This window comes from Mytilus galloprovincialis, chromosome 2 (assembly GCF_965363235.1).
Source record: "Mytilus galloprovincialis chromosome 2, xbMytGall1.hap1.1, whole genome shotgun sequence".
In the NCBI taxonomy this organism is placed as follows: Eukaryota; Metazoa; Mollusca; class Bivalvia; order Mytilida; family Mytilidae; genus Mytilus; species Mytilus galloprovincialis.
In genome coordinates, this window is record NC_134839.1 from 59,378,349 (window position 1) to 59,404,960 (window position 26,612).

General features: G+C 32.6%; 2 long non-coding RNA genes across 2 annotated transcripts; both read right to left on the minus strand.

The window, feature by feature from the left end:
* Positions 1-1,224: 1,224 nt before the first annotated feature.
* Positions 1,225-6,708, minus strand: LOC143062332 (uncharacterized). The gene is made up of 3 exons (XR_012974693.1): positions 6,434-6,708; positions 4,541-4,684; positions 1,225-1,992 (listed from the first exon to the last, which is right to left on the minus strand). It is a non-coding gene; the product is annotated as an uncharacterized LOC143062332 (long non-coding RNA).
* A 16,948-nt stretch (positions 6,709-23,656) lies between these two features.
* On the minus strand, positions 23,657-25,818 carry LOC143062333 (uncharacterized). The gene is made up of 2 exons (XR_012974694.1): positions 25,494-25,818; positions 23,657-23,831 (listed from the first exon to the last, which is right to left on the minus strand). It is a non-coding gene; the product is annotated as an uncharacterized LOC143062333 (long non-coding RNA).
* Positions 25,819-26,612: the final 794 nt, after the last annotated feature.

Here is a 26,612-nt window from a genome sequence, read left to right on the forward strand (position 1 = left end):
ATCGACTCTATAACTTTATGTTTACATCGTTAACATCGTTTACATCGTGATGTTGATAATATCGTTTATACATCATTTACATCGTCAACATCGTATAAATAATGTGAACCAAGTCTATACCTTTGTATTTACATCGTTTACATCGTATACATTGTGATGTTGACAATATAAAAAAAAAGTTTTTTTATTCATTTATATAATAATTATTCATTGAAGTTTGTCGATTACATGTATACAGTTTGCATTTTTATGTTTTTCTTTAAAATAAAATGTGATGTTATAGCTCTAATTTGACACAAAATAGTGTCAACATAGTTTATATGGCGATGTAAACTATGTAAACACAAAATCTTTTTAACATTGTATACATCACGACGTTTATGATGTCAACGATGTAAACAATATATGAGAGTTAAACAATGTAAACGATGTTGACACAACATCGTGTTAGTATTGTATACATCGCGATGTTAACGATGTCAACGATGTAAACAATATATAAGGGTTCAAACAATGTATACGATGTTGACACAACATCGTGTAAACATTGTATACATCGCGATGTTAACGATGTCAACGATGTAAACAATATATAAGGGTTCAAACAATGTATACAATGTTGACACAATATCGTGTTAACGTTGTAGATATTGTTATGTCTACAATATTGATTAATCATCGTGCACTGGACATGAAAGTGAACATTATAAGTATTTACATTCCCTGCGGTAGATACACAAGTAAAATCTATAAAAATTTGCATCAAAGGATTAATTCACTTAGCTAAGAGAAAATATAAGGTAGAAATTTAACCAGTAAGACAGAGAAAAAATAAATAAAACTGTCTCTTAAATAAAATCTTTAAAACTAAAAATTTAGATAAACTTTAAAAATTAAAAGGCCCTATCACTTAAGCTTTTAGAATAATAAATAAATATCACAGTTCTTACACATCACAGAACGCCAGTCTAAAAATATGTGTCTTCAAACCTTTTTTAAAACGAGGAAGCGATTGTTAATTCCGTAAATGAATTGGTAGGTCATTCCACAATGTAGCTCCAGCTCGGTCGAATCGTCTTTCACCGTAAGTTTTAGTGCGGACATCTCTTGGTTTCTTTATGAGTCCTTAATTTTCTGACCGAAGTGTTCTAATAGGAGCGTATGGTACAATCATTTCTTCCAAATATTTAGGTGCTTTATCGTGTAATGCCTTTGCTCATTGTTGACGATGTCTTGTCATTTTGGTCTTTTGTGGATAGTCGTCTCATTGGCAGTCATACCACATCTTCTTTTTTTATATTGGTACAGATAATTTTTTTATGTATAAAATGGTTGATTAAACATGGTTTTATAGCTAGCTAAACCTCTCACTTGTATAATAGTCGCACCAAATTTGATCATATTGACAAAGATGTGTGAACATAGCAAACAGACATAATAGGTATAAAGGTCAAAAATAGGGGAACAGCAGTCAACATTGTATTATAATATTAATTATTATAAAAACAAACACATATGTCACAAAAAGATAAAACCACAAAAAGGCATATAGAAAAAGCACATTAGCAAAAACGAAAAACAAGAATACAAAGATATTGCTTGTTTTAAAATTACTTCTATTAATTTTGTAAAATGTATTTTTTAATAGTTTAGTTATATATAGCGAGGCAAACAATTATACACAGCTGCTGGGCCTTGCAAATAAAGTTAGTTAAAGATATAACTCATTTGTTTTAATTGGTCTTAATAATTTATATTAATCTTGATCTAAACACATTTTTTTAGCCAAAGTGTACATCATCTTAATAGAACTGAACTGACTCTCATTATAATAACACTAGTCTGCTGTCTTATCCATGAACAATAAAACGGCGGCAATTATTGCTAGGATTGCTGCTATGATGACAAATGCAAACGCAAAGTGGATATTTTCCTTTAATAGCTTTTCCGCTTCTCCGCCATAAATACAAACGCCTATCAGAATGAATATAGCTGAAATAAAAAGATAATTAACAGATATTGATATGAATGAACAAATGATATGTTTAATTCTATAACACAAGAATTCGATAGATAAAAAAAGACCATTAAAAATTTCCTTTGAATTTATCAGAGGTCTTAGCTGTTAAAACGAGACTGATAATTTATCATAATTCACTTTGGCCGCCGTCCATGATACACAAAATAGTATGTGTCAAAGGATTTGATATCATCATTTACAATTTTTGGTTTGCGATGATTTCGAATCCTGATTGCGACCAATGACTTTCTCAAGCTTTTAGGTCCAATCCAAAAAAATGCACAAAATCATGATAATTTTTTGACAATATATCCAAAATGTGCTTATATTTAAGCCAGGAATGTACTTTTATGAAGAGAATTATTTTTTAGAGTACGGCTCAAAAATTAGATATATATAAGAACCAATTTATGGCCATTTTGATATTTTATGATACAGTTGAAATTCAAGGACATATTTGGCCTTTGACGTAGAAAGGGAGTGAGCTCTCCGTCCACAGTCGTTTATAGGTACATATAAATCTGTAAAAACTGCACGCATTCGTAGATAAATAATAGACTGTATTTGAATGTATTATTATATATAGGATGAAGTGTTGTCCAATGTAAACAAAATCAATTCACATAACAGTAGATAACTGTTCCCTTAAGAAAAGACGTCACCTTCAATTTCATGATAAACTTGAAAATAGTTTTATAAACAGATTGAATACATTATTGGGTTTCAATAGTGTGTAACCTAGAGCAATGAACTCCAAAACGAATAAAAGTTCGAACAATTTTACGCAATAAAAGTTGGTGAGTGATTTGGTCCAGTGAATACATCAAAATAAATTCCGGAAATAATCTGACTGTTTCTTTCCATACTTGGTTACATTTCATTTGATCAACCGTAGATTTTAAAATCATTGTTTGTTTTTATTTACAAACTCTGAAAATCTCTTTAGAAGTTGGATGGGAAAATTTACCTGGCAGAAGAAAAAGATGAAAATAACATTTTTTTTTATAACATTCAATATAAACAAGCTCCGGATTATCTATACAATCTTGTTCCACCTAGTGTACAGAGCACACCTGTATATTCCTTGTGAAACGGCAGTGATATCATTGTTCCTTTTTGTAGATTATCTCTTATTAAAGAATATTTTATACCATCAACAACTTTTAGACTATGAAATCATACCGATTTGTCCCTACGAAAATCAGACTCTTTCTCGCACTATCTATATGGACTGAGGAAACTAGATATGATTCAATTATAATTCAAATGCTATTCATCTATCTTGAACTATAACGTGTTAAGGGTCAATATAATTGCTGATCCATCTTGCTTCTGTGGATGCAACATTGAGACTGTACACCATTTCATTTTCGACTGTTCTTTATATACACACCAGAGAGAAATTTTAATGAAAAATCTAAGATGGCTTCCTGATGACCTAATTCTTAATGTTAAGTCACTAACATCTGGTAATCTGGACCTCCCGTATGAACAAAACGTCCATATATTTAAACATGTATTCGAATTTATTAAAAGTTCAGTGATATTTCTTGTTATGTAGACAAATTATATTTGTGGTACATTTACGTCATCATCATCATCATTACCAATTTTTACGTCATTACTGTTTCATCTTTTTTCAATTGAAAGACTCGTTAAGTATTTGATACTCTTAATTATTGCATGCTCATATTAATATTGTATTGTATTTTATTGTTATTTGGAGCGGACTTCATAAGTATAGTTTACTTGTGTCCAATCAATTTTACTTTGAGTCAATAAAATATGTTTAAACTAAATAAATAATGTTTCAAAATCGCGTTGTTGTTTATTTAGGCTAAGAAAATACTCAGGAGGTCTATAATAAAATGACCTGCCAAATCATTACAACAGAAAGCGCTTAAAACCAATCATAACAACAATTGGTTTCTAATTAGTCAAAATATCATATAAAAACTATACAGTAAGCAAATTTCGTTGCAAATAGCCATTATCCTACCCTAACAATGATCTCAGATTACACTCATGCAACGTTCGAGTATATCGTATCTTGGTATTATGTTCATTTATTAGCACACTTGTTAGATATGATTTGTTTTGATGTATAATTTTTTTGCGATATGCAATAAATATACACTTTGTTTGCAACACAAAGTTTGAATTACTTTTAGTGCTTTATAATTGCTATTGCATGAATGTTAGTTTATCTGCATTTTATGTTTGCTTATATGCTTTAATTGTGCTAATTAATTGTTGTGCTTGATAACATTATTTATTTTGCATGTTTTATGTGTTTTATGTATTGTGCTTGTCTTATATGTATGTCGGATAAAAGCTCTACAGAGCTTATGTTGTATTGTTATATGTATAACCGACTTTAAATAAATCTTTTATGCTTTATGCTTTATACAGTGCATACTGTCAACATAGAAATTTCGCGGCCCAAAGAAATCATAGTTTATTTGTGCATGCGAATTTTCTGTTTTATATTTACGAGGGAAAAAGTGTTTCTTTTCTTACCTGCACCAGCTAGGGATCCTATGACAACCCATTTAAGCATTTGTTTGTCCTTCATAACAAACAACTTTAGTATCAATACCACAAGTGCGACAAGTAGACAAATAAAACCAAGAGTCTCCATTGCTTGGACTGCTTCTTGCCATGCTGAAATTCATTGCAAAATTTAGAAATTCGATTTAAAAAACTACAGGTGAAAACTTTAAACTCATCACAGAAAGCAGACTTATCATTTAGTGAGCTAGACGCTCATTTCGCATATACAAAATGCATTAAACATGGAAATAGCACTCGATTCAAAATAGCTGAAAAAATTAATTGATTTTGAAGTTCAAGAGCACTGAATACCAATAATTTCAATACGATGAGTAAAAAAACAAAAAAATAAAAAACAAAAAAAAACAAAAAAAAACCTTGTACATATTTTGTGTAGTTTGCATCTTTTTTCCTGAAATCGATGCATATTCTTATCTATACTAAATTAACAGATGTCACTTTGAGTTTGAGTGTTGGCAATATCTGAATACGTAGCAAGGAATATATCCACACTTTCATATGTAAAATGGTCAATGATGTAATGTATCAAAATTTTATTTAAAAATATTCAGTATAATAGTAATATCTATGCACACTTGGATATATACAGATTTGAAGAAACAATATCCATACACACTTCAATATGTGTACCATATGCACCCATGGAAATTGAAAGTAAAACTTTATAATTCGGTACGTCCGAAGCGTTTTTTCTGTATTCGCCTTCATCAAACTTAAAAAAAATATTAAACCCATGGATGAATAAATTGTGACTGATTCAATATTTTTTCGACGGGAGCTAGTTCATAATAAATAGCCTGGATTTTGCATTATAATATGTGTCACATACATTAATTGTGTCTACAACAAAAGCTTGTACACAAAAAAAAATATTCACAAAGCATAGATAAATTGAACATAAAACAAATAATCTTCCACAGTATATATAAATACGCCACACAATTATCTATAACAGGAACAAATCAGAAATGCGGAGATGAAGAACAGCAATAAAAGCGCATTAATTATACATTTGCTATTAGTCTGTGGTTTTTTTTTCTTGTTGTTCATGTACTGATTTTGTGTCATGGTCATGATAATAATTGTTCTGAAAATTGATACGATATGCTAATTTATCAAACCGACAAAACAACTTGCTGCTTTCTCGTCGTATTATAAACTCACACGAAATAAACTACGTTCCATACGTTATTGTGACTATAAACACTTTCACCGTTTACCATTGATTTTAGAAAACGAAATATATATTAATACAGGTTCTCGGTTCTAAAAAAATCGTATTCGTAGAAAACCGAAATAAACGGAAAACGGTCAAGTAGAACAAACAAGTGAAACTGCGAGCTACTGCTCACTGATGATACCCCCGCCGCAAGTGGATAATATTAATAGTGTAAAAATATGCAAGTGTTCGGTAAACAGGAAGTTGTCGAGTGATGAATCTGAAAACGCATCACACGGTATAGCTGACTTATATAAATCCTGAAACCAAATTTCAGAAATCCTTGTATTGTAGTTCCTGAGAAAAATGTGACGAAAATTTTCAACTTGGCTATCATGTGTAAAATCATTCAAGTGTTCGGTAAACAGGAAGTTGTCAAGTGATCAATCTGAAAACGCATCACACAGTATAGCTGCCATTTATAAACCCTGAAATCAAATTTCAGAAATCCTTGTATTGTAGTTCCTGAGAAAAATGCGACGAAAAATATTCATGGGACGGACGGACTGACTGACGGAAGGACAGACAGAGGTAAAACAGTATACCCCCCTTTTTAAAGCGGGGGTATAAATACCAACTAAATTGTTTAAGTTCTTTGAGTCAGTTGGCAATGTACTTACATTTTAGGTTTTCAGCGTTGACACAATCAGGGGTACATGTCTTCCATAGTCCTGCTTTATATACTACATCATTTAAAGCGGCAAATTTTTGATAATACCAATACGGTGAAGCAAATCCCACGATGTCGATGATTAACGCAACCACTGTCAGAATTAAGGATATGAAAGAAAAGAGTGGAACTCCAGCCACTTCCATATTTGTACTGATGTTCGGGGCTATATTTTCGTCCAAACAAATGGCATGTATGATACTGACAGGCTTTTTTAAAGTTATGAATTTGTTTACTGTAACTATGTACACTTTTAAAAATTCATATTTTTAAATTCTATTTCTCAGACAACTTTTTATAATTGTATATAGAAAGCATTCAATAAACTACATTATCTGTTTGTATTTACATTGGGAGAATCCATATCAGTCATTGTTGTAACTTAAGAAATTGTTTTATCAAATAATAACATATTTCGTTTATACCGTTTCTGCCACTCCTTCTTTGATATAAAAATAAATCGTCAATATGCTTCTGTTGTTTGTTGCGAAAGTGGGACTAACTATATTTCAACAGTTTAAAACCAATACAAAATGTTTTGATCAGCTGTAAAATAAAATGAAATGTCGGTTTGAAGGTCACTTGCATGAATAGTTGTTGTATAAAAGGTAATATTACGACGACTTTCAAATTCGTGGACGTTTCCGCATTTTGCGTTGTTACAATACTAAATGTTATTACGTCACAGGAATTGATCCGATTGTTCGTGGCGTATATTTCGCCGATTGTCCTTTGATAAGCCGTTGTTTTTCATTTCAGGTTGAGTGTGTCCTTTACATTTTCTTTAGACGACGTCTGAATTCTCGCGTTTTCCTGTAAATTTCCTGTCATAACGCTTATGTTACTACATCACAGTAAGAACCGCTTGGTCGACGTCTGTCACCGATGTAACTCATTCATAAAAATAATACAAATAGGGATATTGGTGTATTTAGTATTTGTAAATGGTGTAGCATATATATTTCATGATCGTTTAGAATTTCCTAGCCATTCATAGTTCTTGAAGGTCCGTCAAAGTTACCCGTCTTATATCTTTGTTTTGGAGTCGTTTAATTTGCAAATTACACTTTCTACAAAGTTATGAATTTGAATACTATAATTCAATTTAATTAGAATTATTAAAGATGATTATTTTAAGTGAGAGAAAAAAAGTTTGCCATTTTTTTTAATTGTTTTAGCATGTTTCAGTAAGATTAGTGTCAATTAGTGCAATAATTATTATATTATAGTTAATTTCTAAGAGTGTAGCATTGTCGTTTGTTTTTTGTTTCTCTTAAGTGTTTCTGCTGTTTTGTTGTTTTCCTTTTATATTTGATGTGTTTCTCTCGGTTTTATTTTGTATACCGGATTTGTTTCCTCTAAATCAATTTTTTACTTTCGAACAGCGGTATACTACTATTGCCTTTATTTGCCATTAAAGGACACCACTGATTTATTATTAGTAAACGACTGATACTCATTCGTTCTAATCATTTCATTCCTCGCACAACAAACAGGAATATCCCTTTTTAGTTTAGCCGAATCTGCACAATCATCACATATTTGAGCATATTTGCGCATGCCCATGCTGAAGTGAAGTGAAAATTTTCGCTGTGAAAAATTTGTGGAAAATATTGGATTTATATGGAATAACTTGTTTATATGCAATTAAAACCAGTAAGTTTTGTATTTAGATACTGTTTAAAACCTTTAGTGGTTGAAAAGTGAACTAGTAATCAGTTATTCAGTGACACAAACACTTTACTTTTACGAACAAAGAAAAACATTAATATGGTGGGAGTAGATAGTTCAAATAGCACAATAAGAAATCAAGTAGACCAACGTAAACGCAAACCCTCGCAAAATTTAGATGGGCCCGAACATCAAACTGAGATGAAAAAACAATAACAAAAGGGTTAAAAATGACGATCCTAATAACTCCGAGTCATCAGTTTTATATGTAATTTTACTTTGACAGAGAAAGTGAATTCAGTTTTGGATTCTCTAAGTAGTCGTATGGATAATCTGGAGAAGAAATTTGAGGACGGATTATCTGAAAAGATAGCCGATGCTGTACGCAAAGTCTTGCATGAAGAATTTGGTAAAGAAATCTCCAACTTCAAAAGGCAAATAAATCAGGACATAGGCAATATAAAATCTGATTTAAATAAACTCTCGAAACCTTACGCAGAAGTTGCAAAACCATCCGAAAATAATAAGAAATGTAACATTGTTATAAAAAAACCTAGCCCCGTGTACGATAGAGATAAACGATCCATCTGCCAGGATGAACACTGTTAATAAGATATACGAGACGGATTAAAACTAACGGACATCAAAGTTAGTCAGGCAAAAAGGTTAACACCTAAAGGCAAAAACAAGACGGGTTTAATTATTGCAACGGTAGATACATTTGAACAAAAGCAAAAACTTATGAAATCAAAATCCAGTTTGAAAAAGTCTAAGAATCTTGCAAACGTTTATATTGAAAATAATCTTACACCTGAAATGCGTTATAATGACAACAATTTATGAAAAATTCTTAACATGGTTCGAAAAAAACGGAATTTCAAAGTTTTTGGTGGTTGAATCCTCCCAAAGAAAGCAAGTTACGAAAACGTCAGGCTTGGTGTGTGGAACGTAAATGGTTGGTCTAAATATAAAAATTCGGATAATTCTAGGATTAGAGAAAGTGTTTTGAATTTCCTTAATTTGGATATAATTTGTGTTTGTGAAACCTTCTTAAAAAACGATGATAATATTGAAATCAGTGGTTATCAATGGTATGGCCATAATAGAAAGTTTTAAAATGCAAAAATGAGAGGATCTGGTGGTGTGGGTGTGTTGATAAATGATGAAGTCTTGGATATTTTAAGTGTTTCAATTCTTGATAGTTCAGTGGAAGATATTTTGTGGATTAAATTATCACATAAATATGATGATTCAAATAATGTATGTGTGTGTTTGCTATTTACCACCGGAAGGGTCAAGTCGTTTAAATGATGGTGAAAAATTTTATAATGATCTGCTACAACAAGTTTCTTGCTACCAAAATGAAGGCTTTGTGTATATTGGTGGAGATGTTAATTCTAGATGCGGGAGCGAGCAGGATTACATACAAGGTGTGGATGATATTAACGACAGAGAAATTATTGACGTTATAAGTAACAAGTACGGTGATCGTCTAATTGACTTTTTGACCAGTTGTAACTTGTGTATGCTAAATGGTCGTGCTGATGGACATAACGACTTCACTTGTGTATCAAAGCGTGGACGGTCAGTTTTTGACTATGTCTTTACACCTCATGAACAGTTAGACATGCGTACAAGCTGTGACGTGTATTTAATGTCTGATTTTATAGTCGATACTGGTTTGAACTTTGAGAAGTCCATCCCGTACCATGGACCAACAGTGTGGACTGTAAACGTAAAGAACGACATTGCATGCGATACGAGTAATATTGGACAAGCACCAAATACAGATAGACCCAGGTACAATTTAAAACGCTTCCCATTGAACTTTCTTGACAACAATAAACACATTCAAGATACTATTGACAAAATTAAACACGAACTAGTCACAAATAAAGACTTTAAAAGTCCATATACAGAGTGTGTTACTTTAATTGAAAGAGGATGAAAGACACAGTTCCCATATCGAAGACCCCGACAGGACCAAGTTCAAATAAAAGGAAGAAATCGCTTTGAAAAACATATTGGACTGAAGAACTTACCTCATTATGGATTAAGTGTGTATTAAAGAAAAGCAGTGGTTGAAATGCAAAAACTACACTAATCTGAGACGTAAACTAAAACAGGAGTTTTGTAATAATCGTAATTAGTTCGATAAACTAAATAGAAATACTAAACGTAACTTTCAATTAAAGGAGCAGGATAATTTGACTAAACTGTTTCAAAGTAATAGCACTCGGGACTTTTGGAAATACATTGGTAATATTGGCATTGAGAATGAACGTCGCCAAAACATTCCATTTAAAGTAAAAACAGATGAAGGCTTTAGTAGTGATGTTGATGTTGTCCTGGACGATTGGAAAACAGATTATGAAAAACTATTTAATTCTGGTGATAATAACAACTTTGATAACAATCATTTAGACTGGGTAAAGGGAAACAATCATGTTTTCCCCGACTAGGAAGTATGATACCTTGAACTGCCCTGTTACGAGACAAGATGTCATTGACGCTGTAAATAGGACTAACTTGAATAAAGCAGTCGGTTTTGACTATATTCATGCGGAAAGTTTACGCAATAGCATATGTATAGACCTGTTATTTAAACTTATGTCATTCTGCTTTCAAAATGGTAAAGTGTCTGATTTATGGTTAAATGGAATTATCAATCCTATTCCAAAAAATGATAGTGGTTGTAAATTCGATCATATGTCATATAGAGGTATAACTATTTTATATATCCCATGTAAAAAATTTGCTGACAATTGGAATAAGCGTCTAAATAAATGGCTTCATGAAAATGAAATTTTATGTGATGAACAGAACGGTTTTCGAAAAGCTAGAAACTGTACAGATCATGTTTATGTATTAGATAATATTGACAAAATCAAAAAAAATGCAAACAAGGATACATTTGTATCTTTTGTTGACGCAAAGAAAGCATTTGATATTGTTGATAGAGACTGTCTACTATTTAAATTGAGAAAAAATGGTAATAGCGGTATATTTTTAAATTGTATTACTTCTTTATACAGTAATGTCAATTGTGCAGTCAGAGTAAATAACTTTATGACATCCTTTTTTCCTGTTGCTCTTGGTGTAAAACAAGGCTGTGTTTTATCGCCGACTTTATTTTCTATCTATGTAAATGATTTAGCCTCAGATATTAAAGAAGCAAATTGTGGTATTCAAATAGATAACATAATGGTCTCTATGTTATTATATGCTGATGACATTGCATTGATTGCACCTGATGCAGAGAAACTGCAAAAGCAGTTGGACATTTTAAAGAAGTGGTGTGAAAAGTGGAGATTAACTCTAAATAAAAACAAAACCAAAATTGTTCATTTTAGAAATAAATCTATACAAAGAAGTAATTTTCAGTTCAAATGTGGTGAACTTTGTCTTGAATATGCAGCTTGTTATAAATATCTTGGTGTACTTTTGAATGAATTTTCAGATTATTCTATAATTGCAAATGAATTGTATAAATCAGCTAATGGAGCTCTTGGTGTTATAAAGGCAAAATTTTGTAAAACTGGTGGTATGAATTTTGATGTATTTACTAAATTATATGACACTTTAGTCAAACCCATTTTTACATATGCTTCCGGTGTATGGGGCATTAATATACATAATAGTATAAATAATTTGAAAAACAATGCTTGTAAATTTTTCTTAGGCTTAAGCAAAAGACGCAGCAACTTAGCTGCTAGAGGTGATATGGGTTTTTTATCAGGTGATGCACTACTAAAAGTTGAAGTTTTTAAACTATAGAATCGTCTGAAATGTGACAACACCAGTAATATATGTAAAAAGGTTCATACCTGGACGATTGGAAGAAAATCGTCATGTGATTATAGAGTTTTACAGTTAGCTCGTAAATATAGTTTGATTATAAATGTAGGAGATGAAATTAATATGAGTAATGTATGGGATTCTATACAAACTTTTGAAAAAGAATATTGGCACCATAAAGTATGGAATGATAAAAAATAATGTCAATGGTAATAAATTAAGATTTTATAGATTGTTTAAAACTTGTATTGGTACGGAGCCTTATGTAAAGGTAGTTAATAATAGATGCCACCGACGTATTTTGTCACTATTCAGAGCTGATTCTTTACAACTTAAAGTTGCTAGATCACCAGAACCTCTACAAGACCGTTTATGTATTTTTTCTGATAGTTGCCAAATTGAAGATGAAAACACTTTCTTTTTAATTGTTGTTTTTACTCTGATATCAGACATGAATTATATGCTAAAGCCTGTCTTTTAAATGTTGATTTTGAGTATTTATGCGATATTGAAAAACTTCGGTATCTTATGTGTAATGAGAATATGGTTCCTCTTTTAGCTACTTCCCTTTATCATATGTTTTATCGACGAAAACATGTCATCTAGAAATTATATTTGGTTTTTTTTTATTTTTTATTTACGAAATACTTTTTAAATGCAACAAAGCTGTCTTTTTGTGCATGTATTAGATGTTTGTTTTAATGATAGTGTCTCATAAGTCGTTTTAGGCTGGCATCCTTTTACTTAAATGTTAGGTTCTTATGACTGTATGTGTATATATATAGCAAAAGTAAATAAACACGATGTACAGAAGGTATATAATAATATTTTTAAATTTGCAAACTACATTTCACATCAAATAATAACAGTTCGTTAAAATATTGTCACTAGCGCTTTCATGCCTTCTGGCAATCTTCAGGCGACATTTTAACAATGTCCTTGACGACACTGCCGTTGGTAACGTTTATTACGTTACAATAACGGTTAGGGGAGATAAATCAAACGTGTTTACGTAGATCCGTTTAATTTTGGCTGAAATCCTTTATAAAGTGTGCTTTCAGCCAAAATTAAACGGATCTACTTATTTTATTAAAGTGTCACCATCCATTACAAGGACATGACAGTTTCCTCAGAGGGCATTAATGAAAAACATAGAAGAGTCACTCATTTTCCCTGCCATCACTTGTGTCCAGTAACTCCGGCTTCCGTACTGGACTCTTACATTTTTCAGGAATTTTTGAATTATACTAGTTTTAATTACAGTTGGCAGAGATGTGTAAATACACAGCCACGTTCTATTACTTAACCTTAGTAAAATTTATTACTCATTTTTCTTATCATCTAATTATTATATTTTTCCCCTCTGGGGAAACTGTCCTGAGCTTTCTTATCCAAAAACTTTCCCGAGCAAGTCTGTCGGTCTTTGACCAGTCCTCGTTGTGATCTATGATGGTGATGGTAATTATTTTAAGATCAGCTTGGGCATGCCATGTGATCTTAAATGACGACTTACGGGGAGGTCGGGCTTGCAGGTGTAGTCACTACGATGACCATTCATGCGTTTGTTGAATGGCTGTTCTGTCTCGCCAACATACTGCATGCCACATCGACACTGAAGAATGTATACAACATTCTGGGTTTTGCAAGTTACATTACAAAATATTGTGTACACAGACCCAGTGGAGTGGCAAGTAAAAGTTTGAGTATTCAGTAATTGTTGGCAAGTCAGACATCGTCCACATGACTTGCACCATCCTGTAGTTGAACAGCTTTTATTAGAGGAGACGGCAGCTTTCACTAATAAGTCTTTTAGACTTGCTGGTCTCCGAAAAGCTAAGACAGGAGGATCGGGAAAGATTTTGGATAATTTTGGGTGATTGGCAATACTTGCCAATTGGCACGGATCAAACGTGAAAGGTTAGTAAAGGCGGGATTTTATGTTAAAACAAATGGAACTATTTTGCTGCGCATCTTCTTTTTGTATTGTAATAGATCATTGCGGCTGTTATTGTTAGCACGCGCAAAACCCTTATCTATGTCCCATTTCTTATAACCTCGTTTGATTAAAAATCCGCGAAGTTCCTGTAACCGCTGAGTGACAGCCTCCTCAGAGGAGCAAATCCGCTTTACTCTGAGAGCTTGACTGTACGGGATACTTTTTGTACAGTGTTTGGGATGACAGCTTTGGGGAGAAAGGTCCTGATGTTTATCTGTAGGTTTACAGTAGAGGTCTGTTGATATGACACCGTCCTTTATAGATGTAGTTGTGTCTAAGAAAGATATCTTAGAGTTGGATATTTCATATGTAAATTTAATTGACTGTTTGCATGTCTGATAAAAGCATCCAATTTTTGTTGGGATTCAATCCATTTCATGTCAACATCATCGATGAAACGGAACCAAGACAGAGGTTTGGATAAAGATGTTGAAATAATTTGTTTCTCTAATTTGCCCATGAAAATATTGGCGTAAGACGGTGCCATTTTCGTCCCCATCGCTGTCCCGTTTATTTGACGGTAATTCTCACCATTAAAGGTAAAATTGTTACATTTCAGGACCAGAGTAAGCAGCTGGACTACACATTCGGTAGGTGGTTCTAAAGTGTTGCGCGAGTCCCATATTTCCCTACACGATTGTATTCATATCATCATGAGGTATGTTGGTATACAATGAGGTGACATCTAAAGTGACAAGGAGGGTTTCCGGAGGAAGAGGGTTCATGGATTCCATTTTGCAAAGATAATCTGTAGTGTCTTGAATATGAGAAGGAAGATTTTCTACATGAGATCTTAAATGAAAGTCTACAAATTCTGAGATGTTCTCAGTCGGTGGCCGTTGGCGGATACAATGGGTCTACCAGGGTTGTTAACCTTGTGTATTTTAGGAAGAAGATACAATCGACCAGGCTTGGCGTTCTCTGGTTTTAAATATCCAATTGTATCCTCATCTATGTGACCGTCATTGTGCATGGTTTGTAACGCAGTAATAATTTTGGAACTAAACTCGGAAGTAGGGTCATAGTCAAGTTTCTTATAAAATCTCTCATCAGAGAGCTGACGCTCTACTTCCGCGATGTAGTTGGCTTTGTCCATTATCACAACGGCACTTCCCTTGTCTGCTGGTTTTATAACAATATCATCTCGGTTTCTCAACGATTGTATGGCTTTTTTCTCGTCAGAAGAGGTGTTATAAAACGACGAGTACTTGTTGCTGGCTAGATGAACAACATCCGATTTGATTTTGTCAATAACATCTTCCAGTGTAGCAGATTTGCTGGGCTTTGGAATCCATGAACTCTTCTTTTTAAAGTGCGGAATTATGATTTCGTCCTCCGAGTTGGACGTGTCTGTGTCTTCCTCATTATCCTTCTCTTTATCCTTGTTACCAAAGTATTCTTTAATTCTGATGGTTCTGGCAAAGTTATTGAGGTCATCCTCCAGTTTCACATTATCTATGTTACTTGGAGTAGGGCAAAAATTCAAACCCTTAGATAAGACTTTAGTTTCATCCTCAGTTAAAGAGACTGTTGACAAATTTATTTATATATAAATTAAATTAAATTTCAAAATGCTCTTAAAGTCCTTTAACTCTCTACATTTTTCTCCAACCTGTTTCACATCTTTGTGATAATCATGGATGAATGTAACTAACGGTAATGTAACGTCACGATAATAAGGCTGTAACAATGCATTAAAGGGACGTAACCCTTACAAAAGTAACGTCTTATCTGTTTAGGCTTGGTTTGTACTTTTGTATAAACATATTTTCTTTATTAATTCTCATTTCTTTGGTAAATTGGTCGTCACATTGGTAAAATGGGAAAACATAGTATTTGGGTGACTTGTTGCTAGCGCATAAATCCATGTGTTCACTTACGTTAATCATCCTAATTTCTTTATGTCGAATTTGATGACGGTGAACAGTAAATCTTTTATATATATATATATAGATATTGTAATGGATGGTGACATTATCTTATCTTATCACAAACCAAGCTAAACTAAATGGTCTACCGTTAGCTTTAAAGCATATGAAAATATCGCGCCTAATCGATGCCGGTGTGAGAAAAGGTGTAAAATCGAAAAATCGAACTCAGTTGAGCTCCACTGACTAATGCCAGCGTCACACTGTCCCGATTTTTACGCCGATGGCAACACGATTATGGAAATTTTCAAAATCGGGACTGATCGTATCCAGATCGGGCTATTCGTAGTGCCATCTTTAACCATCGTAGAACCATCGGCCACTTTTTCTAGCCTTCGGGGACAACTTCGGGAAGGGTTCTAATTTTTTTAACATGTTGAAAAATCCCCGAAGGTGCGTCTGATGTTGAGGGTTCGTATTGAGTTCGTATCACCATCCTCACCATCGTAATGTCACCGGGAATGCATCTTTGAACATCGTATTGCATTCGTGTTTCCATCGTTTTCATTGGGCAGTTTTGACATTACGATGTCTACACGAATGAATCACGAAGCTACCCGGAGGTCTTACGATGGCAACACGACTTCGTGAAGACTTCGTAATCCCGTCGTGTTGCCATCGAATAAAAGTACGAAGGCGACAAGATGGAACTACGACAGCAATAAATCCAGCTAAATGTAAGTTAATTTTCGCGCTAAAATACATTTAAAGTGCCATGCGCGATATGCACTGGTCAGTCTAATACGACAGTTAAGAAAGACGCTCACAAAACATGGAGCTCATATCATATGATTCTATGAGAACAAGAAAGGCGATAGCGTTGTTTCTATTAATTCAAATGGAACAAGAAGAGCAGCTATTACAGGCTAAGGATTTATTTACAAGTAGAATATTATTTTTTGTCAATTTTTCATATCAAGTAACATAATGAAAATCATAAACGCGCCTCGTACACCAACACTGCAGGTACACAGTATATAGGGAAACCAACTTTTTCTTCATTATTCTGATTTTTTATGTATCTTCTGAGTTGTTGTCATACGAACGTTTACTCCATAACCATTTTGTTTTCTATATGTCATGTTTTTGCCGCATTTGTTGCTTTCCCCACATTCTTCCTTTTGTCTATATTATTATGATATTCTCCTGGAAAGAGCTCTTTTGAATAAAAGGGATCAACGAACCCATTACCTTACCTTTAAGATAGATCAGTAAACATGGGCATAATTATGGGTGATTATTCAGACTAGTGCACACATTTAACAGTTCAAACAAGGCAATGCCGAGCGTGGCATCCCCTCGTATGTAACATATTGGGGACAAATATGGACACTATATTTGTATATGACACATGCAGAAAATAGTAAATTGAATATGCATATTTGATACATAAACTATTTTTTTAGAAATCAACAAAAACATTCAGTAACTGGAAATACCTTTAATATTGTCTTTAGAACCAGCAGGTAAAAAAATGAGCAACCAATTTCCTGGGTATTATGCTATTTCAAGGAGAAAAAACAAGTTCATCTGCATGACCTTGACCTTTGGCCTTGAACGTAAAAAATGTCAGATCATTACAAGGAGGAACAATATACCAGATGTGGTTAAAATCTTTTGAAGAATATTGGTTTTAGTGTGTCCACAAGGGTGATATTGCCTTGTATTCCAACTGCCACTGTGACCTTGACCTTTGAACTTTAAAGTCAATAGCGCTTAAGCTGTACACGACGTCTTTTAGACATCGTATGGCCATCGCGTCATCATCGTAATCCATCGTGTAGCCTTCGTAATCCATCGCGTAGCCTTCGTGATCTATCGTGTAGGCTTCGGCTGCGATATGAAGCTTAAATACCCGTCTTCGGTTAACCTTCGTATGTCCATCTTTTGATATCGTTTATAATTTCGGCACCATCGTATAAACTTCGTTATTCTTCGTACTTGCTTCGGTCACTTTTTGGTATTTTAACGAGATCGGGACCAACTTCGTACGAACTTACAATTTTCGCATTCGGGTGTCCATCGTATATAAAAATCGGGACAGTGTGACGCGGGCATTATAACGGATCATAACGAGCATAATCGAGATCATTGTGAAAAAGGGCGTTATATCGAATTCAGTTAAGCTCCACATTGAACACTGAAACAACAAAAAATGAGCACGACATCATTCCGTTCGTTGCTACATATGATACTTATTATAAACGTAAATGATGCCCAAGAAAAACTGGTTTTAATAAAAAGCGAGACTACGACAGTAAGTATTCAAGAGTTTTAGATTATTCATAGTAAGGTAATCTACAACAATTTGTAAAACCTTAAATTTCCGGGGGGAAACATGAGGTGACCCAAGATTTTAATATTTGTAGTAGAGGTAAATAAATAACCTCCAATGTCGTAAATATTACGCATGTCCAAATTTAGATTGAATAAGAATTGATATGAAGCCTAATGTATGTATTTACATTTTGTAGCTTCTTGTTAAAAGTAGAATAACAAAAATACCGAATTTCGAAGAAAACTCAAAACGGAAAGTTCCTAATTAAATGGCAAAATCAGACGCTTAACCACATCAAACGAATGGATAACAACTGTAATATTCCGGACTTGTTACAGGCATTTTCCAATGTAGAAATGGTAGTTTAGCCCTAGTTTTGTAGCAACCTAATTTAAACCTCTCGCTTTTATGAAGGACGCCTGAAATTCCATTACATTGACAACGATATGTGAACAAAACAAACAGACACAATAGGTAAAAATGTCACAAGTTAACATTGTGTTATAATCCCAATCAATATGAAAAAAAAACATTGAAATATGTCAACAAAGAAACACAAAAAGGTATAAAGACAAATCACATTAGTAAAAATGAACTACAATAATACAAAAGTTAACATAGCACAATAACACAGTGACGGATGTAATAAGTATCGAGACCCGTCACTTGGATATTTCCAAAAATAGACTAAACAGTAAAAGTAATATTTTCAATGACAGTATAAAGAATATAATAACACTTTATTAAGATGATAAACATTATTAAGATCGTGAAAAGAGACGTACATATAGCTTCTTGTTATTAAGATACGTAAGTCGAAATGCACTAGTGCAAACAAAGTTAACACTATGTATACACAGAGTGTTCTACTGGTTTGTTAGGAACTATTCGTTCTAATCCTTACTCCTTTACCATAATTTGAAATATTTAATCGTGTCGAGTCTTACATGGGTGTAAATAGTGCCGACATGGTCATTGCTCGATAGTTTAATACTTAAAAGATTAAACAAATTTAGTTTAGGGCATCATATGCACATTCATTTTGAAACATTACATTCATCAAAATTTTCGGAACAGTGTGTATTTGTAAAGATTGCTATACTCTATAGGAGCTCTAAACCAAAAACTGAAAATTTTAAAAGTATAGAAATTTGAACATAAAACTCCAAATAACACCAAATAAAATTATTAAAAAATGAATATGAGACGACTTAAGTATGCAAATGCATGAAATATATAATCACAATAACTGCTTCTATTGAGTCATATCATTATAAAGTTTTGATTTATAACGTGATAAATTATATGGTTCTTCGTCTTATGATATTTTAATGGTATCGCATTGTGGTGGCTACGATCTGTCATTACTTAAATGTTAATCTTAGACTTGCTGCTGTGATCCTTGCAAAATACAATTTTTATGTATTAAAATCGAATGAAGAACTTGTTGAAACAGTTCAAATGGTAAACACTATAATGATGTTTTATATATACTTGTGATGTACTCTCGTTTTTTATCTTTTATAAAGGCGAATAATAATAACGATTTTAACAATGATATATGGGTATGAGAGTAAATCGAATAAAATGTAAAATATGAAGGTAGTAAATATGTACCATATCATTTGTAATATACCTTTATGAACGAGCCTGTCTCAAGTCATGAGTTTTTATAAAAATTAGAAGATTATGTACGATTGCCAAAGAGACAGCTCTCCTCCAGTAATCAATTGACGCAAAAGGCAACAGATGTAGTCCAGAATTTGCCGTTTGTAGCTGTTTGTAATATTGCTTTCAGTTTTCTCTTTTGAGTTAACTGAATGACTGCTATTTTGGTTCCTTCTAAAAATGAAAGCTTTCTCTACGTTTTTGGTTTTGACTAACAGTCGAAGGTATTATACTGTACAAAAATTGTAACGTTTAATCATTGAAGTGCATGTCCTGATAGTTTTCTCATTGGCAATTATAATAGCCCATTAAAATATATTAATCCAAGTAAAAGCAAAATAAATGTGAATGAAATCGATTTCAATAGAAATCGTATGAATTCCTCACAGAGCGTGAGACTTGTCAATGTAACGGGCAACTGTTGACAAGTTTGATTCACAATCAGAAGATTCTAAAATTCTTTTCATAATAATGTTTCAAATTTTAGCCAGGTGCATGACAAACTTGATTTTTTTTTAGTCGAACAAGAACAGACCGTTAAATCTATAAAGTTTTCATTACATTGAAAGAAAAAGACAACGTAACAACCAAACAATTTTTAATTGCGATGACCGGGTCTGCATTTACATGAGCTAAACTACGGTTGCCATATGTGGAGCAGGTTCTGTTTACCTTTCCGGAGCGGGGTTGGTGTTGTTCAGTCTTTAGTTCTAAGAGTGTGTTTGTGTATTGGTGTTTGTCTGTTTTTTGTTTTTTTTTATTATTTTAGTTATCGCATTGACAGTTATGAGTTTTAATGTCACTTTGGACTCACTGCCTTAATACCAAATTAAATAAATGGTGCAGATTACCAGCAATCGTGTGATCATTAACCTTAACAAGAAAAAACACCCATGCTTTGATAAATAGGGTTTAAATAGTCTTCCTACAGCAGTGAGGTCAACATAGTTTGGTTTATACTACCCCTACAACCGGGTGTTGCTAAACGGCGGAAACGGAAAACGGAACGGAATACGGAACGGAAACGGAAAACGGAAACTGAAAGAATTGACATCGTTTCTTTTTGGTATCTCATCTTCATAGGCTTGTTTCATAAAGTATAACATATGTTTTCAAGAAAGAAAAACAGAGGAATAAATTAAAAATAAAAGATTTTAGAGCATAAGGTAATAAAGTATTGAAATAATTAGCAGGACATATCATGATGAGACTATGATTTTGAAATCCAAGATCCAAGGCTAGATCATGCATACGTCGCTTATGTGATTCAGTAATCGGTTCAACTTTTCTTATTGAAAAAAGTTGAATAAATGTCAATAAGATAGTAACCCAACAGCACAAAAATAAATCTACATATGACCGAAAAAGATGGACATTGGCCTCGATTCTATAGATAGGCTATGAATTAATACATTTTGGGGGAAATGTTTTTCATCGATTTTTTCTTTTGTTTCATTTTTAATTGTCTTGAATTTTGATGTGGTGTATCTTGTTGCGTTGTTATGCAATAGTTATTTTCGTTGTAACTTTTCGTGTATAATGGAAAGAAAACTATAAAGAAACCTAATGGGACAATGATTTTATGGACAACAACCGATAAGGAAACCCGGAAACTATAATATAACCTTTATTTTTATGTAGAAAATAATTAAATTGAAAAAATCACTTACTTTACAAAACTTTCTCACCCGATTACAATATTGAAGTACGCTGTTTGGTTTTAACGTTTGAAAAGCAAATATGCATCTCCTAGAACTTAAAACCAATTAAATACGAATTGATGTGAAACAAGTTGCCACAGTTTCCTTACCAAGATAGTCGTAGTCATGTCCTAGTCCTTTCAAAATCAAAATGTCCACACGCAGTCAGCTTTAAATATCATACCGCTTAATTCTTCTCTGAAAAATCAGTCCCTCTCAAGTAGCCATGATTTTTTTTTTTTTTTTATTTTTACAATGGAAAATAGTCTCACTCATTCAATATGATGTTTTACTATTATTTGAAATATTAAAAGATAGGCGAAAGTTACCACAGGGACGTTCAAACTCACAAGTCGACAATAAACTGACAACGCCATGACTAAAAACACAAAAAAAGACCAAAAAGACAAACAATAGTACTCAAAACCCAACATATAAACTAAAGGTGATGACAACGCAAAGTTGCAACTGCTATATTTACGAAAAGCATTGATGATATTATAATAATCCAGCCGGTTACGCATTATGTTGGAGCATACTATATGTTATAGCATCTTAGAGAGAATTAGTAGCACAAATGTACAAACGCTGTTGTCCATAACGATTCATCGGGTATTCAGCTGGTATTGATGATTGTAGTAAATTAGCGAATAATGATAAAACTTTTAGCTGCTAATTCATTATATATGTTTTAGACATTCTATGGCTTATTTCTCTTGGCCTTCATACTTTTGATGTATTGAGTCCATATTCTATTTTTTTTTCTCTCGTCCTATTTTTAAATTGATTATGTCTTTTCATTTTGGAATTAACGGTTAATTTAGTGGTACATATTTAATTGATGTCTTCTTAGTTAATGTAATTATATAAATTGAATTGTTCATTCAGTGTTTCTGCTCTGTCATGTTCGTTTTCTGCTGGTTTTAGTCATTGGTGGTGGTATACTTTCAACGTCTTTTTTAAAAATCTGACCTGACCCTACCAAGCGAGTTTTTCACGTCACGTGACGTCCGTCGTCCGTTTTCGGCTTTTTTTCACTTTTCCAAAAATCTTCTCTGATACCACTGGGCATAATGTTACCAAGCACATTTCTTAAAGGAAGTCGTTTGACAGTTTTAGTTAAACTTGGCAACAATTATCATTGGTGTATCTAGTTTAAAAAGTGAGCTTAATAACCCTACTTACCAAGGTAACCGACATGGCTGAAATTAAATCATAGGAATGAAATGCAAGTGTTGTCTATTAAAAACCTCTATGAATAGCGAAAAACATGTTTAGAAAGTTAAGCTCTACCTAATGTACATTCACGTAAAAACGGTCAAATGATTTCTAATAGGAATTATTGCCCTTATATGACACATTTTACCACTTTCCATGTTTGCCTATAGTATAGAAAAATACAGAAATAGTTAAAAACTATTAATTGCAAAAGTTATCAGCAACACAAGATTTACAAGGAGGTCAAAATGTCCGTCGAAATCGTTAGTCGATTCGTTATCATTAGTATCTAGTCTTCGCTGATTTACCAATCTTTGGTGTTGTTGCCAAATATCTTGAAAACTATAACCTATAGCTACAAACTATTGAAACAAAAATAATCAGCAAGACAAGATCTACAAACAAGTTAATATTTCCGTTATAGTAAGTAGCCTTTAAAAGTAATGATTGACCTTAAATGACGGACGACTTTCATCCTCTCTTGTGTTTTGGGTAAAATCTGCAGGAAGCAGACAGAGAAATTTTTATCATGAACTTTTCAAGTCTATAATGTTCTAGAGTTCCTATTGTTTAAGATGCACATATATATAGATGAATGGCACGTGCTCTTTCTAGCATCTTATTTTTTTAGCTATCAATGTTATGTATTTCCCAAACTGTTTGCTATTTTCTTTGTTATCTAGCTCCTACTCTATTGTCAACATAATTGTTGTGTGATTTCATTTATACTTCAGTCGTTATTTATTTTCGTAGTTCTTTGCATTCAACCCCCACCCCCTTATATTCCGTCCATATGAATATTTCTTTCCGTTTCCGTTCCGTTTTCCGTTTCCGCCGTTTAGAAACACCCCTTTACAACCATGTACACCAATAATGGGAACGATATAACAATCCTACATCTAATTAAAAATAAGTATTTTAAAATTATTTCTTTTATTACATATGTACATGTATATTATAAATCATATTTGAAAACAAAATAGAAATAAATATAGAGTTTATCGTTATTGTGTGATTTTATACACTTGTTTTTCTTTTCGAATCCAAGTCTCTTCTTCTTCGTCCGAGGAATCCATTGCCAAAAATTCCATCTAAAATTAGAAATAAAACGAAATCTAAGATAGAGCATGCATTCATATACGTTCAACATTGGTAATATATATGCAACACTCCGAAATGTGTCCGATTCCCCAAAAAGTATCTATATGACCTCAATAAACAGCATGTACATTAATTTATTGTTAATATGTTGTCGTTTTAAACATGAAATATTTGCCACTGGACGTAATCATCCATGGAGCAATCAATAATTCTTTATCCTAAATATGCACGAGAAAAATGCAACAAAATTTTGTGCAAGCAACAATCAGTTAATCTATTATTTGTTTTCTGTTAGTCGATTAAATTCACATCTTGTTAGTTACGCGTTAAAGTTTTAACGTATGTAAACGTTACCAATTATTATAGGTAATACATGTTTTCCGAACCGCGATTGTAAATGATTAGGCTGGTACATATATATCAGAGATGCTTATAATACATGTACAGTTATTTCACTATTTGCGTCTGGCGTATATACAAAATTTAGTCCTGGTGTCTATGATGAGTTTATTACTTATCATTGATACGTTCATAATTATAAATTAACTGTTAACAAAACTTGATTTTTTTTTGAAAAACTAAGGCTTTTTTTCTACCTCAGTTTTTTTTTGGGGGGTTTGTATTTTGTCTAAACTATAATACCAAAAAGATAAGAAAAATCACAAAGCAAACATGATCAGGAAGACAAGATCTACAGATAAGTCAACAAAGCTAAAATCTTCATTCGACCTTTTATAGGAGTTATATGTTTTGCCATTGAAAGACATTTTTCACCTATTTTTGTTGAAATAGTTGCAGATTAAGATAAGTTGTAAATAGACAAAAAAAAAAAAAAAAAATGAGTAGTAAATCAAAATCTACAATTAATTAAAATGGCGGATGGCGAAAATAGTCGGTTGACCCCGAAAAGAAATTATTGGCTTTTAAAACTATTTATTATTCATTTGAATGGGTTTTATTTTTACTTTGCGAAAGTATAGTAAATAGATATTGAAACTGTAAACTGCAACAATGATCAGCAGGACAACTCCTTATAGGATTTATTGTCCTCGGAGGATGATAGAACATTTTATTTGCGTTTTTTCTAGACACTTTTTTAAATATTGTCATTCAAATATTGTCATTCTATTATTTTTCATTTTGTCGGGGTTTTTTTAAGCGTTGTCAGTTTATTTTTCATCTATGAGTTTGAATGTCCCTCTGGTATCTTTCGCCCCTCTTTTAATCCGTTGTATGCTGAATTGATGCCATTTTGATTGTCTATAATTAACATATTAACCTTTTCTTAATATTGTCTTTTTTATTATTTTTTTATTCATGAAAATAGAGATGCAAATAAACTCATCTTACCAGGATTAAAATGTGTACACCGGACACGCGTTTTGTCTTCAAAATACTCAACAGTGATGCTAAATAATATCTAAATATATTTTAAAAGGCCAATAAAGGTTCGAAGTTAAAGACTAAGTCTATTTAGGACACAAATTCCGAAAGGTTTCAAATTGGCCAAATATAGCTAGCTTAAAGGTAATTTTTTCTGGGGAAGAAAATCCTTTTTTTTTACACTTTAATTTTGAATACTTAATCTAACATATATTTTTTTTTTTTTGAGGGGGTATTTTTTGTTGTTGCTTTTAACTTTTACTTCTTACCGTCATCGGTGCATCCACCATTGCCATCTGGATGTAGAGGTGGTTTACATCCTTCCCGTCTTTTTCTTATTATTTCTGGCGAGGGAAAACATTCTGCAACAGAAAAAAGCAACATTTACTACCTGTGTCTCCATTGTGCACAAACCATGCTGGCATTATCAAAAACTATTTTTAAAGTTTACGCAATTGTATATAAAGTAGGTTATCATATTAAGATAAAGCATTTTAATATCAACTCACAAAAAATCTAATTGATTTTTATGAAATACAATCAAATTCAAAAGGCGAGTTCGAACTCATGGAATAACCTCAATCAATCCTCAATCCTGAATAGTAATAAATTGGATATGAAGTTTTACTAGCAACACAAATCATACTAGAATATAATGTTCTACAAATGCTACCATAACAATAATGTGGATTCACTCCCGAATGACTTTTTTCTTAAGACATAATTAAACTTTACACTGAAAATAATTACCAACTCACCTGTTCGAACCATTAATATGAACAAAAGTCCAAACAACAGAAGAACACGTTTCATCTTTACTCTACTTCTACTGTACTTTTTGTATTTTACTGTTTTATTAGTATTCAACCGATGGTAGATGGTTTGTGCGTTGTATGTTTGAAAATAAGATTAGTTCTGTATTTATATATTGCACATTGGAGTTTTAATTGTAACAGCGGGAGAAAATTGTTCATCTTTTGATACGAACATCATCTTTAATTTGCATATGATTTTCCTAAACTGTAATTTAATATACACAGCTTGAAGTTTTGTTCGTTTATTTGCTCGCCCGTGTATACGAAAAGCTGCATAATGTATGCAGTGTATATTTAACATGATTTATGTTGACAGAAGGGTACTTTTGACTGAAAAGCATTAATCATTATATCTTTTCAATTTTTTTAAATATGGAATTTATATAGTAGAATATTTAAGAAGTACACGCGTACACCTTAGGTATTTTGACGATGTACATATCGCAATATCATTGAATGTAGAATAATCGACTAGGAAAAGACACATTGCAAGTCGGATCTTAAAAATACCCTTAATTGAAATGTTTGGTAAGTTGTTTCCACAAAACGCACTACTTAAATATGATAATTAAA